Source organism: Dermochelys coriacea, chromosome 3 (assembly GCF_009764565.3).
Source record: "Dermochelys coriacea isolate rDerCor1 chromosome 3, rDerCor1.pri.v4, whole genome shotgun sequence".
Lineage (NCBI taxonomy): Eukaryota > Metazoa > Chordata > Testudines > Dermochelyidae > Dermochelys > Dermochelys coriacea.
This window is the reverse complement of record NC_050070.1, coordinates 91306306-91330923: the sequence shown is the minus strand read 5'-3', so window position 1 is coordinate 91330923 and position 24618 is coordinate 91306306. Positions and strand designations below refer to the sequence as shown.

Here is a 24618-nt window from a genome sequence, read left to right as displayed (position 1 = left end):
GCAGCAGCACTTCCCTCCTCCCACTGCCTGGGGATTTCTCTTCTACTTGGGATCCAGGCTGAAGAAGCCCTGGGGAGCCAGGGCACAGCTGCAAGGAGTCAGGGAGGTAGGGGATAGAGGCTTTTTCAGTTGGGGATAGCAGAACCTTGGACCCCAACGATGTGGGGGGAAAGGCTACAAAGGCTGTTGCTGTGTTGAGGCCAGAAGAATGGCTGTGGAGCAGCTCTGTTGCTTTTCTGCAACCTGTGGATTTCTCCTCTCCCTGTAGATCCCTAGCATCCAGCCCATGTAGCTAATGTGGAGACTGCAAATAGGATTTACCTCCATAGAGCAAGCAGCTGTGGCAAACTCATTTTTCCTTAGTTTAAGTTCTTCCTTGCTCTTAGACCGTTCTTCCCTGCCAGCTCCTGGCCAGAGTGATGTGGCTGTAATGGAGGATGAGAGGAAAACGGACCAGGAGAGAGAACACTTTCTAAATAGAAGGGAGTCAGTTTCCGAAGGGAACCTGCTATTCCTCCCTATATTCATTGCATGGCCCTGCCTCCTATGCAATGTTCCTACTCACTCCTTCATGAAGGAATTAGTAGGAATTAGCCAGGTTCCTAAGAGTTAATGGGTTTGTGAAGCTCTTAAGAGAGATGAAAAGCACTATGCCTTCTTCAGGGTGTTTAATTTTTAACCACCAGACTGGAAAGATAATCCTTAATTACATTATCAGCTATTTTGTTTGAAAGCATTGTGGTATCATGTTTTTACAGATTGCAGGCCTTTTTTCCCTGTGTGTTTACAATATTTTGCATAATTGATTGGAAATGGAGGATTTTAATTAAGTACCTATTTCGTACACAATTTTTGACTATTAGGGTCATGTATTGGGCTAATCTTTTAAATTTAGCCAACTGAATTCATAACATACACACAAATGGGAAATAAAACCTTCTCTCAGGAAGCTTCACACCACACATGTCATTGAACAAGTGATTTGTACAGACCAACAACATTTGATTTTATCAGTGCCATTTGACAGAGCAGGAACAAAGAAAAATCATTACAAAGATCAAAGACACTGAGCTCCTGACTGGCACTGAAGTCACGAGCCTTAAGTATGAGATGTGACATCCAGCCCGAAGGTGACTTTCTCCTGTGCTGTTCTGTGGCCTCATCCTAAACAGCAACAGGAAGCAGCTTTGAACTCTGGGTTTAGTGATTACCATCAGAAGCAGGAATAGTCTTTGCTTCTGCAGCAAGGAGACAGGCTGCTACATTCCATAGTTTAAAGTTGTGTTTTGTATTAAGAGATTGCTACCAGTACCTACCTGTGGATTCTAAATTTCAGAGCCTGGGAGAGCCAATGCAGCAACTTCACATCAGCCCTGAATTCAGCCTCTCTTCCTTTTTCAGGAGACAGAAGAAACTGAACTCCCCCAAAATCCCATCTCCTGGCTCTTCCCCTTCCCCCATTCTCCAAGAAATAATGGATTGGAACTAAGAGTAGAAACAGAGGAAGATATTTTATTAGGTGACACTGGAGACCAGAGAATATGAGCTAGCAAAATGGAATGGAATTATCTTTCCCAGAAAGAGGCCCTTCAGCAGTTGGGAGTGCAGTGCACTGAATGTTACATGAGCATTTGACTGCATATATTTTAAGGCTTGCTTGCACATGGATAAGTGAATTCATCTGATGTCTAGATTAAGTTCGTGTGTATACACTGTAAGTACAGATTTAGTGGCTTTGTGCTAAGAAAACAAAGTGTGCTCAGCTAACTAGAAGCTTTAAAATGTTCTTTTTTCAGGGACCAAATCCCCAAATCTTCAATCATTACGCAGGCAAAACTCCCTTTATATGAGTAAGGACAGCAGGATTTAGTCCATCAGCTCATAGCAACAGTGAGCATATTTCTTGGTCTGGCTTTCAGGCCGCATGGCCCTCCTCTGAAATAGTGATGCTCTGCCTGTAACACTGACTTTCTTCTCAGAAGGCGAGATCTGTCAAACAAACAAGTTCCTCAGGGTGAGGGCCTTGTCACCTTAACACATCCATTTCTCAATTTAAGATTTTGTTTGCAAGAGCAGGGTAAGAACAGAGTTTACAAACAGGAACCATATCTATCTGTAGATCTAGCCAGGCACAACAGGGCACATATCCTGATTGGAGGCTTTGGAAACTGATATAATAGAAATATTAAATTACTCTCACAAAAATTAAGGTTGCAAAATCAAGCCCTCAAAAATCAAGCAACAGTTAAGGTACAGCCACTGTAGGCCTGTGATTACAGCTCCAGCTCCTGGAATCACTGTGACATTGCACTCTATATGTTTATGGAAATATGCTTATAAGTGTAAATATAACATAACTGGAATATGTTATATTTAATATGTCGAGTTTTATGCTTGATATGCCATGTGACATATCTTTGCAAAGTTTATGATCTACTGAATATATTCATCCTATTTGTATGCATGTATCATTTTAGGATCTGAAGTCACGAGCATTGGCTCTATGCTTGTATTAGACGTGTTTGCTGTAGGAAACACATAAGGGAGGTTTGGCCAATACATTGTGAAGGGGCTGTTCAAGTAATTGGGAGTACTTAACTAACAATGGACTGTGGGAGATGCCAATCCACATTTGAGCTTTCCTGGGAACGTTCAAATTAACATGTAAACAATGGCGTCGGCCTGCAAAAAGCTGAATCATTCACGGACATGTGACTTGCCCAGGTGGCTACAAACTCCATCTTGTTGTGGTGATTTTGCACAGAAAAACAAAAGGGTTTCCACCCACAAGAAAGAGCATATAAAAGGCCCTGTAAGCCTCTTCATTTTGTCTTCAGCTGGCTCAAGAGATGGCCTCTCCACCCTAAAGAGATGCCTGAAAGAAATTGGAACAAAGGACTATAACAACGGGGGGTGGGGAGGGGAGAGTGATTGTTGGACCCAGGCCATAAACGTTGGTCTAAAAAGGATTGTACCAGAGATAACATCTAGGGTGAGGAGTTAGTATTTGTAACTAAATCCTTAGTGTATTAAGTTAGCCTTGCGTATTTTGATTTATTTTACTTAGTAACTTACTTTGTTCTGTCTATTACTTGAAACCACTTAAATCCTACTTTTTATACTTAACAAAATCACTTTTGTTTCTTAATTAACCGAAAGTAAGTAATTAATACCTTGGGGGAGCAAACAGCTGTGCATATCTCTCTATCAGTGTTACAGAGGGTGGACAATTTATGAGTTTATCCTGTATAAGTTTTATACAGAGTAAAATGGATTTTTTTGGGGTTTGGATCCCATTGGGAGCTGGCTGTCTGGGTGCTGGAGACATGAGCACTTCTTAAGCTGTTTTCAGTTAAGTCTGCAGCTTTGGGGGCATGGTTCAGACCTGGGTTTGTGTTGTAGCAGGCTTGCTTGTCTGGCTCAACAAGGCAGGGTTCTGGATGCTCAAACTGGCAGAGAAAATGGGCTCAGAGGTAGTCTCAGCACATCAGGTGACAGTCCCAAGGGGGTCTCTGTGACCCAACCCGTCACAATCACATCATATATCAGACAATTTTTTTAAAAAGGTCTTCATACCTCATGCTTGTGGAGAAAGCCTCTGTGCTGAGAGCCCTCAGATCTACTTCTGTACTCCAGACCTGTTTCCTTCTGTTCCAACTAAATTCTCAGCTTCTCTCTGACATCTCATCAGGGATATTTAGCCATCAGCACAAGCTCAACATGGCTAGAACAAAGCTCCTAATACCCACCCCCTCCCGAAGTCCCCCCCATTACCTCCTTTTTCGATCAGTCATCCAGCTTACAGACTTGAGTATTATCTTGGACTCTGACCTTTCTCTGGGTCCTCACATCCAGGTGATGTCTAAATCTTGTCAATGCTTTCTGCAGAACATCTCTAAGCTATCCCCTTTCTGATCCAACCACACAGCTAAAACTCATCTCGCATCTCCATTACTGAAACATCCTTCTCTCTGGTCTTGATAAATGCAATCATGCCCCACTCATATCTATTCAGAATGCTGCTGAAAAGACCATTTTCCTAGCCCATCATTCTGACCATGTCTCCCCTCTTTTTCAATTCCTCCACTGACTCCCACTTCTCTGTTGCATCAAATATAAGCTACTGGTCTTAACTTTTGAGTCCCTTTGTGGTCAATCCCTACCCTACCTATCACTCATTATTGAGCGGTTGATGCTCATCTCCTATGGCCCATGACACCAGCCTCTATTGCCCACTTCATTTTTCAAACAAGCACCTTCATGCTTTCTCCCATGTTACCCCTTACACTTGGAAAGCACTCCCTGTAAACATCTGCAAAGCTACCATCATTATCCACCTTCAGAACCCTCCTCCTAACTCTCCTTTGCCGCGATAGCTACAAAAAAAATTGACAACTGTTAGCCTGCTGGTGACCACAGCCTATAACCTGTGCTGTGACCACAGCCTATAACCAATACTCAGTCATTGTTTCCTTGTACTGGACTGGCTGTATCCATCAGTTGTCTTTTGACTTATACTTGAATTGTAAGATCCTTGGGGCAGGGGCCAATGTTTTGTTGTGTGTTTGTACAGCACCTAGCACAGAGGGGTCCTGACTATAACTAGGGCTTCTAAGTGCTATGGAATACAAATAACAATGTTACTCAAGTGTAACCAATATAACAACATCAACCTGAGTCTACAGACAGCCAGAAACAATAGCTCCAACAGATGCAAGCTGCCCTGTTTGTCTCTACTCGTTACTTTTCTGGAGGAAGGTGGGCTTTCCTCACCACCCCATTGGGAGTTTGTAGGTGGGTGGAAACCTTGCTGCTGCCAGCCCACTGAACGTCTGCTGGGGTTATGTCAGCAGCAGCCCTCACACACAGTAGGTAGAGACAGAGACCTCCTTCCTCCAGGACAGAACCCAGCCTGTGTGAAGACAGAGGATAATGTTGTGGAGAGCTCCAGCCTGCCCAAATAGAAGTGATGGCGAGTCCCCACCAGACAGCCCATGTGTAAATGGCCCCTGCCACTGCAACCCCAAGAATGGGTAGCTTCACTATCCAAGGAGTGTGATCATGTGAAATGTGCCTTGGACCCTAAATCACCTTTATTCTGCCCTAGCGTAAGGGGTTGTGAGGAGGACCCACCTCTTCATAGAAAGGGAAGGCTCTAGGAACTAGGCAAGTTCATTGCCTCTATCCCCCAAAACATACAAGCTTTCCTCCTAGGACTATATGATCGTGAATTACTGTACAAAAATAATGATCTGCAGAAGGGGGAGAGCATGCCAAAAACGTATTTATCATCCAAGCATTATAACATGGTTGATGATCAAACAACCTGTGAAGCTGAGATAATTTTCTTCATCTTCAAGTAGCCACTGAAAAGCCTCATTACATGCCTCAAGTTGCATTGCTTAGCAACATCATTTCAGAAATTCAAGTTATCAGCATGATCACTAATAAGACAGTACGCCGCAAAAGAATTCTGCATAAACTTGATGCATTTGCATTTCAAAATAAATTAGAGTAAATGTCAGGTTGATTTTTGGAGCCTACCAGCTCTTCTTAACATAGATAACTTGAATTCTCTCTAACATTTTCACATTAGAATCAAATCTGAAATGTTTTTAAAAAGTGTACAATATTTCTTTCTCACAGATATATAATATACCCACATGATTCCTCTAGGTTAACTTCAGCAGACTTCTTTAGTTGTCTGAAATACATGCTTTGAAAATATGGAAAATACAAGCAGGTTTATAATAAAGTGATATTTTCCACAGACTATCCTATAATCAGATGTTTGCTATAACAGTTAGCAGACTGCAAGTCACTGAAACAATTTGAGGGACTCTCATTTTACTTAAATATACCTTTAAATGTTTTTCAAAACCTAAGAAAATATGCAGGCAAAAAAAGAGTATTAAAGCAAAGTTAAGAGTAGTAGTAAATAATCAAAGACCTACCTGTATAAAGCATATAAAAGAGCATTGTAGTTGCCAAAACATAACGAAAAAGACAAGCTTAGAAAGTCTAGAATCTGAGAATTTTGGTTAAACTGGAAGGAAATGTAAACATGGAAATGCACACTTAAAGTAAACCAAACAACCTTAACTCTGCTGCAGTAGTGACACACTGAGATTCTCCTCTGTCCATAATATATTCATGTCATAAATGACAGAGAAGTAGAATACCTTACTTTCAACCTTACTTTCAACCAGTTCAACCTGAGTGCACCCTTTGTGACTGTAGGGAGTCTACACACAGGAAAGACAGATTCACTTTACCCCTTTCTTATAAAGCATAGCATACTGAAGGCAATCATCCCCTATTCTTCATGAAGATTCCATGGGCTACAAATAATATAGTTATTTATGCATATAAACCCCATTTGGCCAATACATGAAGTTATAATTCATATTCACAAGGGGGACAATTAAGGTTGCACAGACAACCTAAATTCTGCCATTTCCTTACTTCAGAGTCCTTGATTTTGCAACCTTAATGTTTCTTTAACTTACTTTGTATGTGTGTGTATAATTTCCCTAGGTTTTTAAAATACACAAACTTAGAACAGAAATTCCATCATGTGGCATCACTGACACCCACATGATTCATTAGCAGGACTGAAACCTTGAGATCCACTGCACAGACCTCTGCCATTTGAGCTAACAGAGTAATTGATAGCTGTAATAGGCTGTCATCCTCTGTGTGAACCAGCACTACATGGGATGAGCCACACACTTTGCCAGTCAGTTTCATAGATATATGATGACAGCAGAGGAACAGAGAGCCTTGGTAAGCTTGGGGTCCATTCCAGGCTCTGGAAGGGAATGTGCTATAGTGGGCAGAAACCCTTTTACCCATTTTCCCAATCCTGACCGCTTCTGCCCCATCCCATTCAATCTGTCATTGTTCTAGTACTGTCTCTTCCCCACCCATGACTTTTCATCCCAACCCCAGTCTCCGTGCCTAGCCAGTGCTGGTCTCTGAGCCCCAGTCTTCCCTTACACCCAGTTCCAGTTCTAGTCAGTCCCCTTCCCCTCCCAGTTCCTTATTTAATCCTTCTCTCATTCATTCATCCCTCCACTGCCTCCTAGTCCAGTCTCCCTCCCAGAGTCCCATATCCAGTCTCCATTCCTTGTCTTAGTCTCTTTGTCCAGCTATCCTAGTTCTATCCACACAACCCAGCTCCTCAGCATATGTCTTCCCCTCTCATTCCTTCCTCCCAACTGGGTCCTAATCCCAGTCTCAACTCCCCCACCGCTTCCAGCTCTACATCCAATTTCAATCTTCTCCCCACCATTGGCTCCCAGTCTCTCTCTGTTTCTCTCCACAGTTCCTACTTCCAGTTTCCCCATCCCCACCCCCATCTGCTCCAGCTCTTGTTCCTTCTGACTGGAGTCAGGTGGCTTTCTTCTCCATGCTGCCAGGGCCCAGCAGGGCAGCATTGAGAGCATGTATCCCTGCTCTCCATTTCAATGCCTGGCCCCACTTGGCCGTCAACCTCCAGGAGCAGTAATTACTGGCAAAGTCCTGCTTAGTCCCTGCAGCCCTGTGCTGGAGCATGATTGGTGTGGATAGAACCTTCATGAAATTTAGCTGCTTCTACTGAGCATGTACAAACAGATTTTTCAAAAGTTTATAATTCCGTCAAATTTGAGAAAATTTTCAATGTAAAGGTAAAAGACACATGCCTGATAGAGGCCTCCCCCTACCAAGTTTCGGAACAAATCGGAGCACTAGAGATTCTCAAAGAAAAGGTTGGCAGATTTTTTTTTAAACATGGCAAATTGCATTTTTCTCTACTCTCAATTTTCGCAAGAGCTGAACTGTTAAATTAGATGCAACTGAAAACAAGTTCTTATAATGGGAAGCATCAAGCAACTTTAACAGCTGGTACCACTAGACCTACCTGTAATACAAACTCCATTTGGGCCATGTAGGAAGTCACCACAGTTTCAGAGAGAGCAAAAATTAATTGAGTCACAAAGCATCATATATGGTATAAGAGCCATGTCAAAATCAGTTTTATAGTTCACCCCAAAAATCTGTGAATAGATGGCTTTACTACCCTCCTCCCAAAAAAATCCATATATATTGCACAGAGTCAAAACTTACCCCTAACCCCTTCCTGGGCTTAGGCTTTATTTGCAAACAGCTAACAGTAAAACAAATTCAAGGCCAAACTTTCTTCCCAAGTTTGGTAACTACTAGCCCACGGGTTCTCAAACTGGGGGTTTGCCTGGGAGGTTGCCTGGGATGTTGCCTGGGGAGAGCCCACTGAGGCTTACATCTTGCCAGCTTCTCTGAGTAGTTACTACAACTCCTGAGGAAGCTCATAGAAGGAAGGTAATATGGATGGGGAGCGTTCAACTGTTGTGACCTGCACTGGATGTGCCATGTTTGTCTTTCTTCCACAGGACAGAAGCAACTTTGTCTGTACAAAGTGCAAGCTGGTCTCCATACTGGAAGAGAAGGTTCAAGGTCTGGAGCAACAGGTGTCGACCCTGTGTTGCATAAGAGAAACTGAAGATTTCTTGGACAGACATCAGAATATGCTTCTATGGACACAACGTTCTGAAGATTCAGAGCAGGCTGCACTGCGGGGACAGGAGGACGCTGAAGAAATTTGGCAGCATGTGACCTCCAGAAGAAGAAAGGGGAGGGTCCATGTACCAGCAACGCAGATACAGGTAAGCAACCATTTTCATGTTCTCTCCACAGGTACTAATTCGGAGAGTGGACTAGATGATACATCTGAGGGAAAGGAACAGAAGGAGACTCCGCCGATTGGAAGGCATGAGATGCATTGTCCTAGGGTTGGGGTTCCACGACCACTGCTCCCAAGAGAAGGAGGCGGGTGTGGTGGTTGGGGACTCTATCCTCAGGGGGACTGAGTCATCTATCTGCCGCCCCGACCAGGAAAACCGAGAAGTCTGCTGCTTGCCAGGAGCTAGGATTCATGATGTGACGGAGAGACTGCTGAGACTCATCAAGCCCTCGGATTGCTACCCCTTCCTGCTTCTCCACGTGGGCACCAATGATACTGCTAAGAATAACCTTGAGCGGATCACTCAGACTACGTGGCTCTGGGAAGAAGGATAAAGGAGTTTGAGGTTCAAGTGGTGTTCTCGTCCATCCTCCCTGTGGAAGGAAAAGGCCTGGGTAGAGACTGTCGAATCGTGGAAGTCAACGAATGGCTACGCAGGTGGTGTCGGAGAGAAGGCTTTGGATTCTTTGACCATGGGATGGTGTTCCAAGAAGGAGGAGTGCTAGGCAGAGACAGGCTCCACCTAACGAATAGAGGGAAGAGCATCTTCGCAAGCAGGCTGGCTAACCTAGTTAGGAGGGCTTTAAACTAGGTTCATGAGGGGAAAGAGACCAAAGCCCTGAGGTAAGTGGGAAAGTGGGATACCAGGAGGAAGCATGAGCAGGAGCGCGTGAGAGGGGAGGGCTCCTGCCTCATACTGAGAAAGAGGGACGATCAGCGATTTATCTCAGGTGCTTATACACAAATGCAAGAAGCCTGGGAAACAAGCAGGGAGAACTGGAAGTCCAGGCACAGTCAAGGAATTATGATGTGATTGGAATAACAGAGACTTGGTGGGATAACTCACATGACTAGAGTACTGTCATGGATGGATATAAACTGTTCAGGAAGGATAGACAGGGCAGAAAAGGTGTGGGAGTTGCATTGTATGTATGGGAGCAGTATGACTGCTCAGAGCTCCGGTATGAAACTGCAGAAAAACCTGAGAGTCTCTGGATTAAGTTTAGAAGTGTGAGCAACAAGGGTGATATCGTGGTGGGAGTCTGCTATAGACCACCGGACCAGGGGGATGAGGTGGACGAGGCTTTCTTCTGGCAACTAACAGAAGTTACTAGATCACAGGCCCTGGTTCTCATGGGAGACTTCAATCACCCTGATATCTGCTAGAAGAGCAATACAGCGGTGCACAGACAATCCAGGAAGTTTTTGGAAAATGTAGGGGACAATTTCCTGGTGCAAGTGCTGGAGGAACCAACTAGGGGCAGAGCTCTTCTTGACCTGCTGTTCACAAACTGGGAAGAATTATTAGGGGAAGCAAAAGTGGATGGGAACCTGCGAGGAAATGACCATGAGATGGTCAAGTTCAGGATCCTGACACAGGGAAGAAAGGAGAGTAGCAGAATATGGACCCTGGACTTCAGAAAAGCAGACTTTGACTCCCTCAGGGAACTGATGGGCAGGATCCCCTGGGAGAATAACATGAGGGGGAAAGGAGTCCAGGAGAGCTGGCTGTATTTTAAAGGATCCTTATTGAGGTTACAGGGATAAACCATCCTGATGTGTAGAAAGAATAGTGAATATGGCAGGTGACCAGCTTGGTTTAACAGTGAAATCCTTGCTGATCTTAAACACAAAAAAGAAGCTTACAAGAAGTGGAAGATTGGACAAATGACCAGGGAAGAGTATAAAAATATGGCTCGGGCATGCAGGAGTGAAATCAGAAAGGCCAAATCACACCTGGAGTTGCAGCTAGCAAGAGATGTTAAGAGTAACAAGAAGGGTTTCTTCAGGTATGTTAGAAGAAGAAGAAGAAGAAGAAGAAGAAGAAGAAAGTCAAGGAAAGTGTGAGCCTTTTACTGAATGAGGGAGGCAACCTAGTGATAGAGGATGTGGAAAAAGCTAATGTACTCAATGCTTTTTTTGCCTCTGTCTTCACGAACAAGGTCAGCTCCCAGACTACTGCACTGGGCAGCACAGCATGGGGAGGAGGTGACCAGCCCTCTGTGGAGAAAGAAGTGGTTTGGGACTATTTAGAAAAGCTAAACGAGCACAAGTCCATGGGGCCGGATGCGCTGCATCCGAGAGTGCTAAAGGAGTTGGCGGATGTGATTGCAGAGCCATTGGCCATTATCTTTGAAAACTCATGGTGATCGGGGGAGGTCCAGGACGACTGGAAAAAGGCTAATGTAGTGCCATCTTTAAAAAAGGGAAGAAGGAGGATCCTGGGAACTACAGGCCAGTTAGCCTCACCTCAGTCCCTGGAAAAATCATGGAGCAGGTCCTCAAGGAATCAATTCTGAAGCACTTAGAGGAGAGGAAAGTGATCAGGAACAGTCAGCATGGATTCACCAAGGGCAAGTCATGCCTGACTAATCTAATTGCCTTCTAATTGACGAGATAACTGGTTCTGTGGTTGAGGGGTGTCAAGGTTCTTTCCCCACTCTGAACTCTAGGGTACAGATGTGGGGACCTGCATGAAAACCTCCTAAGCTTTTTTTTTACCAGCTTAGGTTAAAACTTCCCCAAGGTACAAACTATTTTACCTTTTGCCCTTGGACTTTATTGCTGCTACCACCAAGCGTCTAACAAATATATAACAGGGAAAGAGCCCACTTGGAGACGTCTTTCCCCGCAAAATCCTCCCCAAACCCTACACCCCCTTTCGTGGGGAAGGCTTGATAAAAATCCTCACCAATTTGCATAGGTGAACACAGACCCAAACCCTTGGATCTTAAGAACAATGAAAAAGCAATCTGGTTCTTAAAAGAAGAATTTTAATTGAAGAAACAAAGTAAAAGAATCACCTCTGTAAAATCAGGATGGTAAATACTTTACAGGGTAATCATATTCAAAACATAGAGAATCCCTCTAGGCAAAACCTTAAGTTACAAAAAGACACAAAAACAGGAATATACATTCCATTCAGCACAGCTTATTTTATCACCCATTTAAACAAAATAGAATCTAATGCATATCTAGCTAGATTACTTACTAAGTTCTAAGACTCCGTTCCTTTTCTGTTCCGGGCAAAAGCATCACACAGACAGAGAGAGCCTTTGTTTCTCCTCTCCCCCCCCCTCCGCCCTCCAGCTTTGAAAGTATCTTGTCTCCCCATTGGTCATTTTGTTCAGGTGCCAGCAAGGTTATCCTCGCTTCTTAACCCTTTACAGGTGAAAAGGTTTTTCCGTTGGCCAGGAGGGATTTTAAAGGTGTTTACCCTTCCCTTTATATTTATGACAAGGGGAAAGCAGTGGACGTGCTGTTCCTTGACTTTAGCAAAGCTTTTGACATGGTCTCCCAGGTATTCTTGCCAGCAAGTTAAAGAAGTATGGGCTGGATGAATGGACTATAAGGTGGATAGAAAGTTGGCTAGATTGTCGGGCTCAACAGGTAGTGATCAATGGCTCCATGTCTAGTTGGCAGCCGGTATCAAGTGGAATGCCCCAAGGGTCGGTTCTCAGGCCGGTTTTGTTCAATATCTTCATAAATGATCTGGAGGATGGTGTGAATTGCACCCTCAGCAAGTTTGCAGATGACACTAAACTGGGAGGAGAGGTAGATACACTGGAAGGTAGGGATAGGCTATAGAGGGACCTAGACAAGTTAGAGGACTGGGCCAAAAGAAATCTGATGAGGTTCAACAAGGACAAGTGCAGAGTCCTGCAATTAGGACGGAAGAATCCCATTCACCGCTACTGACTAGGGACCAAATGACTAGGCAGCAGTTCTGCAGAAAAAGACCAAGGGTTTACAGTGGATGAGAAGCTGGATATGAATCAACAGTGTGCCTTGTTGCCAAGAAGGCCAATGGCATTTTGAGATGTATAAGTAGGGGCATTGCCAGCAGATCGAGGGATGTGATTGTTCCCCTCTATTCGACATTGGTGAGGCCTCATCTGGAGTACTGTGTCCAATTTTGGGCCCCACACTACTAGAAGGATGTGGAAAAATTGGAAAACATCCAGTGGAGGGCAACAAAAATGATTAGGGGACTGGAACACATGACTTATCAGGAGAGGCTGAGGGAACTGGGATTGTTTAGTCTGCGAAGAGAAGAGTGAGGGGGGGATTTGATAGCTGCTTTCAACTACCTGGAAGGGGGTTCCAAAGAGGATGGATCAAGACTGTTCTCAGTGGTATCAGATGACAGAACAAGGAGTAATGGTCTCAAGTTGCAGTGGGGGAGGTTTAGGTTGGATATTAGGAACAACTTTTTCACTAGGAGGGTGATGAAACGCTGGAATGCGTTACCTAGGGAGGTGGTGGAATCTCCTTCCTTTGAAGTTTTTAAGGTCAGGCTTTACAAAGCCCTGGCTGGGATGATTTAGTTGGGGATTGGTCCTGCTTTGAGCAGGGGACTAGATGACTAGATGACCTCCTGAGGTCCCTTCCAACCCTGATATTCTATGATTCTGTGATTCTCCTCCAGCTGGATTTTTAATGGGGCATGATCCAGTAGGTGACCTCAGAGCATGCCTACTGGATCAGGCTACACAAGCGACTTAGGTAGATGAATGAAAGTATTTCCCCTGGTTTATGAATCACCCTCGGACTTAGGTGGGAGATAGGCACCTGAGTACCTAGATGGAGGCAGCACTGTGAATGCCCCAGGGTCTAAAACTTAGGTGGCTAGGAAATTGTACAGTGGAAAGTTAGGTGCCTATAGAGTTAGGTGGCAGACAAAAGGGAACGCTGTGGATCACAGTGGTGGCCATGAACAGAGACGTAAGTGCCTAACTCTGGAGCACCTAAATTGCTTCATTGATCACACCCCTAAAGCCTTTAATCCCAAACAACCTCTGTTATCAAAGGGAAGATAGGAGGTGGGAATTACTAACGGCACAGAGTTAAGGTTATTTGGCTGTCATAGGGGTGTGTTTCCATACTCTCAAAAGTTGGGTTTCTTTTAAGTTATAAAATGCTTTTTTCTTCTTAAAGTACAAAATTCTTGCCAGATTTTAATTTTCAAGTTTATTTCAACCTGAAACTACAGCATAAAGGTTCTCTTTTGCCTAGATGTGCTTAACTGTGTCAATATAACTTTTTTTGGAAGTAGGTAAATACAACAATGTAAAGTTAAAGATAGTTTTGTACAGTGCTGTAATTATAAAGATGGTCAAGCCTCTCAGATTTCCACACACAGCTCTGCTGGTTCTGAAAGTTAGGTATTAATTTTAAAAGGCACATTATAAATTTGTGATCTTTAATACAGGAAATAAAATAACCAAACAACCTTATTCTTTTAAATAATGGTTCTAGAGTCCTAGCAATATCATCTGTGACAATGTATTTTACAGTGGCAGTAAAAAATTAAGGGCTAGCATTTTAAAATAGGCAGGATCGCTAGCTGCCCTCCAACTCATTCACTGATAGGAACTTCAAACTGGGTTTGAATTGAGAACAAGGTACTCTATTTTTCTTCTGACCATAACTTCAATTTGTAGAGGTGGAATACATCTCAGCAAGGAGGAAGACGTGTGACACTCAGACTTCTGGGTCTTGTCTTGTGTGCATGTATGTTTGAAAAAAAAATCATGAAGCACCTAATTGGACTTCCTTAGCCAAAATGCTTAAGTTTTAGAAGCAAGAGAAGTCAGCACAGCAGTGTAACCAGACTCCATTAGCTGCTCACAACACACTATTTACTGTGCAAACTCATAAAGGTGCAAGCTATAACAGTTCTGGTAATGAATAATGTCCCAGGTGCTTCTAGTCAAACACAGCAGGCCCTAATGGTCTAATTAACCAGTTTACAGAAAGATAATTAACACTTTAGTTGCTGGATTACAATAGGGTGCAAAGCATATAATCAAACATCCTCTTATGTAAATCTCATATTGTACCCAATAAAGATATCTATCTTCATTTGAAAGGAATTATCAGGCAATCCTTGGGATAACTATCTTATTAGGAGCATATTCCTTCAGTCCTGTGTTAAGTTTGGGGGCCAGATGCATTAAAGTGGCACATGGTGCTGAACCTGTCCTTTATTAAATGATTGAAAGAAACCCTCTAAAAATAGTGAAAAGGCAAAACTTTCTTCATTTAATAGTATTCCAAACTGTCAGTCTCTGATACCTGTAGGTTTGATGATCTTTTACAGTAATTGATTTATAGGTCTTGTATACTTGAGCCTATAGTCACAAGAAGCTAAAGGACCAAGTCCCATTTTTATTACACTAGCTTCTGGTTTTCAGAAGAGAATACTTGCTCACAGTTTATTCTCATTCTGGCAGTTTTGATTTCTGGCTAGTTTTCCTGAAATTGTGTTTCTTATTTGAGATATCAAGAAAGAAAAAAACTGGTTCAGAGGGCTGGTCTATACACTGACTTGCACCAATTTAACTTGAAGGGTTTCCTAAAACTAATTTAGCTATTTTGGTGCAAGTCTGTGTGTGGACACTAATTTTGGAATAAAAAGACGAAAGGCAATTTAGCTAAAGTCTGTTTGCTACTGACACTGAATTGACTTTATTTAATTTAGATTTAAATAATAAAATAGAAACCTATACAAAGGCTTTAAGTGCCCTGATAGTTAACATTGCTAGGGGCCATTAACCATCTTGTAAATTTAACAACCAAATGTTCAGACAGGAACAATTATTCAACTTGACTAGCCAGCCAAACACAACATTTCTTATTCTGTAACAACAGGGTCCACACGAGTCTTTGCAATGAAATAACTAACATCTGTTGTAATTCACACCATTTGTTATTTCTGTGCAAACATGAGAACATCTGTAAGCCAACCCTCAGATACTGTTTCAAAGCCAACCCGGTAGGAATTTTCAGCAAAGTTTTCCTAACTGGTGACATAGTCAAGAACAACTTTTTGCTATACAATGGCTCAGTGGTGTGCCTGAGTGGTTATCATTTTGTACATCTCTTGATCACTGGAAAAAGCCACCTGATTTGATGGAAGAGAGTAAGCCACTGATTTCATATGTTTAATACCATTCCTCTTAGAGAGTGCCTGAAATGAATGGCAGACCATTGACCAATGGATTATTTTCTGGAAGTCCGTATGCAGCAAGCATCTGTCAGAACTTTAGTGACTTTGATAAAGTTGGACCAGGTTATTGGGGGATGGGGGAATGTCATGGAGTTTAAGTTCTTTGAGCCTGATGAGCTGTTTTGGTCTTGAACCTTTTGTGAAACCTAAAGCTTTTACAAATGAGGAAACTGTACTCCAGTTGTCCCCCACCATGCTACAAGAAGGAAGGCAGTGAAGATCCCTATCCTTCAGAGCCAGGAGAGGATAAATTGCCTGAAGAGGGGAAAGTTAAACTTCATCTCAAGGTTGAAGTGGAAGAAGGGTTCCAACCCCTCCACGACTCTAGTATTTTTATGGTTGAGATGTAATAAACCACCCAGAGTGAGGATTCCACTGATGTCACCTTACTTAGTACCATGGCATGAAAGGTATTGTGGCAATAAAGCAGGAGTGTGGTTTAGAATTCAGCTGCCAGGACCTGTGAGGCCCATTTTTATTTAGCTTGGCCATAAGATCCCTGAACTGTAGGCCATGAAATAGGGCACAAAATTAATAACAGAAAAATTAATCAGATGATAAAACAGATAGATGACAAGTCCTGAAGGCAAATACAGCTAATATGTGAACTCTGCTATAGTGAATATTTTTGCATAAGCAAAATCCCCATATACTTGTTAAGGTGGCTTCCTGTTTATCTAGTTCATTAAAGTCCTGTGCATCATGGATCACCTTGGCTTTTAACTCTAGCTAGATACCTACCTTTGAAGTGTGGTAAGGGTGGGCCAGTGGCCTTTAAGCCCTGTAGTGACCAGACATCTCCTGGGAGATGGCTAGCCAGTTCTCCATTGCCCTGTCATATTAATTCTTCATGAGGCTGACAAACAGACCTCCCTGTAATTTCAATCTACAAATGCTAGACTCTTCAGAAGCTACCTCTCCTCTGCCCCCAAAATCTTGACTGAACTGATTCACAGTGAGATGTATGGGTGGGTGTACAGAGCTTTTATAGTGAGGAAACCCCAGCCATTTAAGTTCACCCTACAGAATGTAACAGGGATGAAGCAAAGAGAGTGATATAATGGATTGGATAAGATTGTATAGAAATTACTCTAAGTACCTACAGAGTTGCATGGAAAACTATCTCTTTTTTACATTGTTAAAATTATCCTTGAGAATTATATCCCTGCTAGAGGGTTTGCTATTGAATTCTACTAGCTCAAACATTCAACAGAAAGGCTGTCACGTTCTAGCAAATTCACTTTTCAATAAAGGAAGAATGGCAGGTACCATGTGGGCCTATTGGTATTCACCAGACAAGGCATCCACCAGCTCTATATGTGAATCCAAATCTGACTACCAAAAATAGCTGGCTGCTGATAGTTTTCATTTTAACTCTTTCATTGTGGGTTTCATGCAGCTCTGTTAATAAGGCATGCAAGGATTTTGGTGTCACTGCAAAGAAATTGTCCACAATACAGAGTACTGGACTTCTTAGTTAGTTTTTTTAGCCTGCATATGGCTCTAGTTAAAAATGAAACACATTCCCACTACACTCTAATATATGCAGCATTAAGTTTTTAAAGACTGGTCCTGTCTGCTTCCATTTGCCATTTCAGTTGCCGTAATTAGAAGTTCTTTTCAAAAAGTGCTGAAAATAGGACTTTGTTGGTGGATTTCACACCTTATGGTAACTGGGCTAACTCCTCCTCATTTCCCAGTTTTTCAGTTGGCTTAGGCTGAATGTCAGCGTTTTGGCCATTGGGAAAAAGAAGAAGGAATAGGTCTTTGGTATGTGCTCATGTAAAAACTGCAACCAAACAAAACATAAAATAAGACCATTAACACTTCTGCAGCTTTTGCTATCCTCTTGTTCTGCTCAAATGGCTTTTTGCATTTCTCACTCTAAAACAAAGCACATTTCTTTTAATTGCCATTGGATTTGTTATTGGGGAGAAGTTAGATAGAAATTTTCTGTAACACTTACTTAAGAGCAAAAGGAATAATTTCCGTGATATTTACTTTGGACTAAGCTTTTTTTCTCTCTAGGACAGGCTTTAACTTTTTTCATATCAATTGTATGACTCAGATATGTCACCAGGGCCTGCAGTAAGGCACATTTACTTCTTATTCACCATAATCTAAAATATTGTAACCATTTTAACAGACTCTGGATTTCTCAGATGAGCATCTATATTTTATAGCTGTGAGTATCTGAGCCAGATAATGAGTCACGCCACAGTAAACCCTGTAATATTTTGCTTTCTGTATGCTGAAATATAGCTGGCCTGCCATCCACTCACTTTTCAGTAGAGAAAGAGGCCTATTGCTCCAGGGCAATGCGTTACATGTGTTAATGATGGCATCTGAGACTCTTGAGCGCCATCTGCTGGTACACTTGATACAAACCTACATTTTCCAAAAGAACTGTGCAAACATCCCAGATTTTTAGGACTGGGTAGCAGTCTACACACAATGAGGGGATCATTCACCTCAGAGGCACCCAGAACCTCAGCTGGCATAAATCAGCATATTGCTGCTGAAGTCAATACTGCTATGCCAATTTACATCAGTTAAGTATCTGGCCTCTACTCTCTGGAAAAACAAACAATCCTACCTTTGTTGAAGAATATACACAATGGATACCATTCTGATCCTTAGAAAATCTCACCGATCACTTTGGTAACAAGTTCCTCTAATTACTTTCCTATTAACAATTGTATAGAACATGGTACAACTGTGGCCTTGCAAAGGTACTGCTTAGAGTGTGCAACTAATCATTAGCATGCACACCTTTTACAAACCTAGTGCAAGCTCCGCAGATATTTTTCAAGTAAGCTTTCCAGTCTACTGAATACTTTTATTTACTTGGATTAATTCAGGTGTAAGATTACACCAGGGACAGCCAACTGTGAAAGACTGATGCCCTTTGCCTGAAGAGTCTGAGATAAAGTTTCAGATTGTACTTTTACCTTTATTTTCCTCCTCAAACTGACCTTTTGTACACACCATTTATTGTAAGTGCTACCTACTAAGTTTTTCTACATAGACTCTCTGAGATCAAAAATATTGCAGCCCCAGTGCCAGATGTGCTGGTTAAGTGGCAACCACCTGTCAGTACCCAAGCACAAGACATCCTGGTGCTGTCTTTTCCAGGTTCTGGAGTGAGAGCATAGTGGTTCAAACTGCCTACAACCCCCCAGTCCATCTGTACCCTGGAAGCAGTGAGTGCAGCCCAGAAGGGGGCTAACCAGGACAGCCCAGAAATGCTCTGACTTAGCAAAGCATCTATCTGCTTGGATCATGTGGAGTCCTGGAAGAACTTTCAAGCTACTCCCTCCATAGCATAACTCCCTGTGGAAGGGCAGTAGCACTACCTCTGCCTGCCCTCCTGTACAGGCAAGTGCCTTTTCTGTCATAGCTCCCTGCTGCAGATGCAGGGCCATGGTATTTGTGCATCCCTTGTTCTCATGGGGTGAGTCAAGATCAATATGCTGAAAACATATGGCAAACATTCAGATACAGGAACAGTAACATTTATAAGACTCAAACCTCCAAAAATGGAACCTTTGGGATTGCCAGGAGTTTTGTTCCCTGCGTCCTCCACGCTATTTATTTGTGGGCACTTTCTAGTTCTAACTAGGATCAGAACTGAAGTACCAAATACCATGAGATCCACTTCTGGTACTCCTGAGATCTGACAGGAAACAAGAAGCATCAAGACCCTTGTGAGAAAGATGTACGAGACCCATTAGGTCATTGACTCCATCCCTCTGCAAAGGCAGAACAGTGCCCTGGTTAAGGTCTACCAATTGAAGAGTTTTTCATACATCCACATGCAATATTAACCTTTTTCAGTACATTTGAATTATTATTGGGGTGCCTAGGGGCTCCAATCATGGGCCGAGGCCCCATTATGCTAGGTACTGAACAAACACAGAAAAAAAAGTCACAGCTCCTGCCCAGAAAAGTTTACAATCTATGCTCAAGACAAGAGGCAATAATTGAATTTAACACAGAGATGTGTGTGCAGAGGGGAAGGATACCGTAGGAGACCATACTGCTTACCTTCATATAACTAGGCTGGACAATCCATTCCTGAGTGTTTAAGGCAAGGTAAATCTCTCTCTTGAATAGTCAACTTGTTCAGTGGCAGGGTGGGGGCAGGAGTGAATTTAACTGTAATAAAAGAAAAATGGAGACAATCATGTATTTACTTTCAGTCAGTGCCACCAGAGAGGAGGTTTATTTGTACTGTCAATCTAAGATGTTTTGATTCCTTGCTCCAATTCTAAAAAACAATGCTTTAGCTGCCTGACAAAAAAAAATTGATCTGACTTTCACTCACAAATTAATTCCATGCTTTCTCTTTCAGTGACACCATTCTATAGGCATATTTTCAAAACATCTCCTCTGCCTCCTGCTCCTCCTCCCTCAACTCACATACACAACAACAGAAGGAAGACTAAAACACTCTCTGAATTGAGCATTAAGACCCTGATCTGGGTCTGACAGGAAGAACCTGCATTCAGGACCTGAGCACGTTAACATTTTAGCCAGAATGCAAAAATCAGGTTACAAAGAGGATTCCATTGAGAATGCATTTCATTTAGAATAGATGTCTGTTGAATTTCTATGGGGAATGTTATTCTGATTTACTGTGATCTGCTGAATTGGAATTAATTTGCAAACTGGATACAATTAATTTAGGCTTGAATAAAGACTGGGAGTGAATGGGTCATTACACAAAGTAAAACTATTTCCCCTTGTTTATTTCCCCTCCTACTGTCCTTGTAAAGTGGAAATGGAAATGGCCCACCTTGATTATTACTACAAAAGGTTTTTTTTCTCTCCTGCTGGTAATAGCTCACCTTTCCTGATCACTCTTGTTACAGTCTGTATGGTAACACCCATTGTTATAACAACACCCATTGTTTCATGTTCTCTGTGTATATAAAATCTCCCCACTATAGTTTCCACTGTATGCATCCGATGAAGTGAGCTGTAGCTCACGAAAGCTTATGCTCTAATAAATTTGTTAGTCTCTAAGCCACAAGTCCTCCTTTTCTTTTTGTGATTAAATTGTCCCATGTTAGAGATCTGCAGAAATAGAAGTGACAGTATCTGGAGTTTTCCCTGAAGGACTGGCTAAGGGGATTATTTTGTAAGCAATTAATTTGGCACACATACAAACACACACACAAAATCCAGCATTAAACAAAGCTGAGCTTTTATCTATATGGACAACTAATCCTTCTACTGTGAAGACTGCACTATTTTCTCCTGAGGGAAAATGGAAAAAGGAAATAATCTGTATTAGAGCCACACAATTTTAAAAAAGATGGTTGTCAAGAGGCTAATGCAAGATACTATTACAAGTCTTATATCCAATCAACAGTGTCACGGGACCCATTCAAAAAACATGAGTTCCTCTCCTCCCTCTGGTATTTACTGAAAAAGGCAACCACATTAGCTTTCCCCTCCCTATCTGACCTATCCTCACATTATCAGCTCCAGTCTGCACTCTGCCAACTAAGAGTATGTCTACACTATGAAATTAGGTCGAATTTATAGAAGTCGGTTTTGTAGAAAGAGTTTTTATACAGTCGAGTGTGTGTGTCCCCACACAAATGCTCTAAGTGCATGTAGTCGGCGGACTGTGTCCACAGTACCGAAGCAACAGTCGACTTCCGGAGCTTTGCACTGTGGGTAGCTATCCCACAGTTCCCGCAGTCTCCACCACCCATTTGAATTCTGGGTAGAAATCCCAGTGCCTGATGGGGCTAAAACATTGTTGCAGGTGGTTCTGGGTACATATCATCAGGTCCCCGTTCCCACCTTCCCTCCGTAAAAGCAAGGGCAGACAATCGTTTTGCGCCTTTTTTCTTGCGTTACCTGTGCAGACGCCATACCACAGCAAGCATGGAGCCCGCTCAGCTAACTGTCACCGAATGTCTCCTGGGCGCTGGCAGACATGGTACTGCATTGCTACACAGCAGCAGTTTATTGCCTTTTGGCAGCAGGCAGTGCAGTATGACTGGTAGCCGTCATCAACGTAGTCCTGGGAGCTCTTTTAACCGGGCACCTGGGCAAACATGGGAGTGCCTCACCCTTTCCCTTGTTTCGTTTCATGGCGATTGAGTCCTACCGGCAGTGCACTGTCTTTTAATCTGCAGCCAGCAGAAGACGATGGCCAGTAGTCATACTGCACCATCTTCTGCCGAGCACCCAGGAGGTGATGATGGCTAGCGGTTGTACTGCACAGTCTGCTGCCAGCATGATGTATAAAGATAGATGAAGTGGCTCAAAACAAGAAATAGACCAGATTTGTTTTGTATTCATTTTCTCCTCCCTCCCTCTGTGAAATCAACGGCCTGCTAAACCCAGTTTTGAGTTCTATCCTTGAGGTTTTGAGTTCTATCCTTGAGGCGGCCATTCAGTTTCTCACAAAGCTACCCCCTTTGTTGATTTTAATTCCCTGTAAGCCAACCCTGTAAGCCATGTCATCAATCGCCCCTCCCTCCATCAGGGCAACAGCAAACAATCGTTCTGTGCCTTTTTTCTGTGCAAATGCCATACCACGGCTAGCATGGAGCCCGCTCAGATCACTTTGGCAATTAGGAGCACATTAAACATCACACACATTATTCAGCAGTATATGCAGCACCAGAACCTGGCAAAGCGAAACCAGGCAAGTAGGCGACGTCAGCGCAGTTACGAGAGTGATGAGGACATGGACACAGACTTCTCTCAAAGCACGGGCCCTGCCAATGTGGGCATCATGGTGGTAATGGGGCAGGTTCATGCAGTGGAACACCGATTCTGGGCTTGGGAAACAAGCAAAGAGTGGTGGGACCGCATAGTGTTGCAGGTCTGGGATGATTCCCAGTGGCTGCGAAACTTTCACATGTGTAAGGGCACTTTCATGGAACTTTGTGACTTGCTTTCCCCTGCCCTGAGGCGCAAGAATACCAAGATGAGAGCAGCCCTCACAGTTGAGAAGCGAGTGGCAATAGCCCTGTGGAAGCTTGCAACACCGGACAGCTACCAGTCAGTCGGGAATTAATTTGGAGTGGGCAAATCTACTGTGGGGGCTGCTGTGATGCAAGTAGCCAACACAATCAAAGATCTGCTGATATCAAGGGTAGTGACCCTGGGAAATGTGCAGGTCATAGTGGATGGCTTTGCTGCAATGGGATTCCCTAACTGTGGTGGGGCCATAGACAGAACCCATATCCCTATCTTGGCACCAGAGTACCAAGCCAGCGAGTATATAAACCGCAAGGGGTACTTTTCAATAATGCTGCAAGCACTGGTGGATCACAAGGACATTTAACCAACATCAATGTGGGATGGCCGGGAAAGGTACATGTCGCTCGCATCTTCAGGAACTCTGGTCTGTTTCAAAAGCTGCAGGAAGGGATTTTCTTCCCAGACCAGAAAATAACTGTTGGGGATGTTGAAATGCCTATAGTTATCCTTGGGGACCCAGCCTACCCCTTAATGCCATGGCTCATGAAGCCATACATAGGCAGCCTGGAGAGTCATCAGGAGCTGTTCAACTACAGGCTGAGCAAGTGCAGAATGGTGGTAGAATGTGCATTTGGATGTTTAAAAGCGTGGTGGTGCAGTTTACTAACTTGGTTAGACCTCAGCGAAACCAATATTCCCACTGTTATTACTGCTTGCTGTGAGCTCCACAATATCTGTGAGAGTAAGGGGGAGATGTTTATGGTGGGGTGGGAGGTTGAGGCAAATCACCTGGCAGCTGGTTACGCACAGCCAGACGTCAGGGCGGTTAGAAGAGCACGGGAGGGTGCGGTGCACATCAGAGAAGCTTTGAAAACCAGTTTCATGACTGGCCAGGCTACGGTGTGAAAGTTCTGTTTGTTTCTCCTTGATGAAACCCCCCACCCCTTGGTTCACTCTACTTCCCTGTAAGCTAACCACCCTCCCCCCCCCCCTTCGATCACCACTTGCAGAGGCAATAAAGTCATTGTTGCTTCCCATTCATGCATTCTTTATTAATTCATCACACAAATAGGGGGATAATTACCAAGGTAGCCCAGGAGGGATGGTGGAGGAGGGAAGGACAAGGCCACACAGCACTTTAAAAGTTTAAAACTTATTGAACGCCAGCCTTCTGTTACTTGGGCAATCCTCTGGAGTGGAGTGGCTGGGTGTCTGGAGGCCCCTCCACCGCGTTCTTGGGTGTCTGGGTGAGGAGGCTATGGAACTTGTGGAGGAGGGTGGTTGATTACATAGGGGCTGTAGCTGCGGTCTGTGCTCCTGCTGCCTTTCCTGCAACTCAACCATATGCTGGATCATATTAGTTTGATCCTCCAGCACCCTCTGCATTGAATCCTGCTTCCTCTCATCATGCTGCCGCCACCTTTCAGCTTCAGCCCTCTCTTCAGCCCGCCACTTACTCTCTTCAGCCCACCACCTCTTCTCCCGGTCATTTTGTGCTTTCCTGCACTCTGACATTGTCTGCCTCCATGCATTCGTCTGTACTCTGTCAGTGTGGGAGGACAGCATGAGCTCAGAGAACATTTCATCGCGAGTGCGTTTTTTTCACCTTCTAATCTTTGCTAGCCTCTGAGAAGGAGAAGATCCTGTGATCCTTGAAACACATGCAGCTGGTGGACGAAAAAAAAGGGACAGTGGTATTTGAAAAGACACATTTTATAGAACAATGGGTATACTCTTTCACAGTAAACCTTGCTGTTAACATTACATACATAGCACATGTGCTTTCGTTACAAGGTCACATTTTGCCTCCCCCCACCGCATGGCTAACAGCGGGGAACATTTCTGTTCAGCCATAGGCAAACAGCCCAGCAGGAACAGGCACCTCTGAATGTCC

The 24618-nt window shown here is 43.4% G+C and overlaps 1 long non-coding RNA gene across 1 annotated transcript in view; it reads right to left on the bottom strand.

Moving 5' to 3' along the window:
• Positions 1–1866: 1866 nt before the first annotated feature.
• LOC119853455 overlaps positions 1867–24618 on the bottom strand; it is a 35360-nt gene continuing 12608 nt past the window's right edge. The window contains exons 2-3 of the long non-coding RNA XR_005292082.2: positions 19821–19931; positions 1867–1989 (exon numbers count right to left, since the gene is read on the bottom strand). This is a non-coding gene — a long non-coding RNA (uncharacterized LOC119853455). The remainder of the gene's footprint in view (positions 1990–19820; positions 19932–24618) is intronic.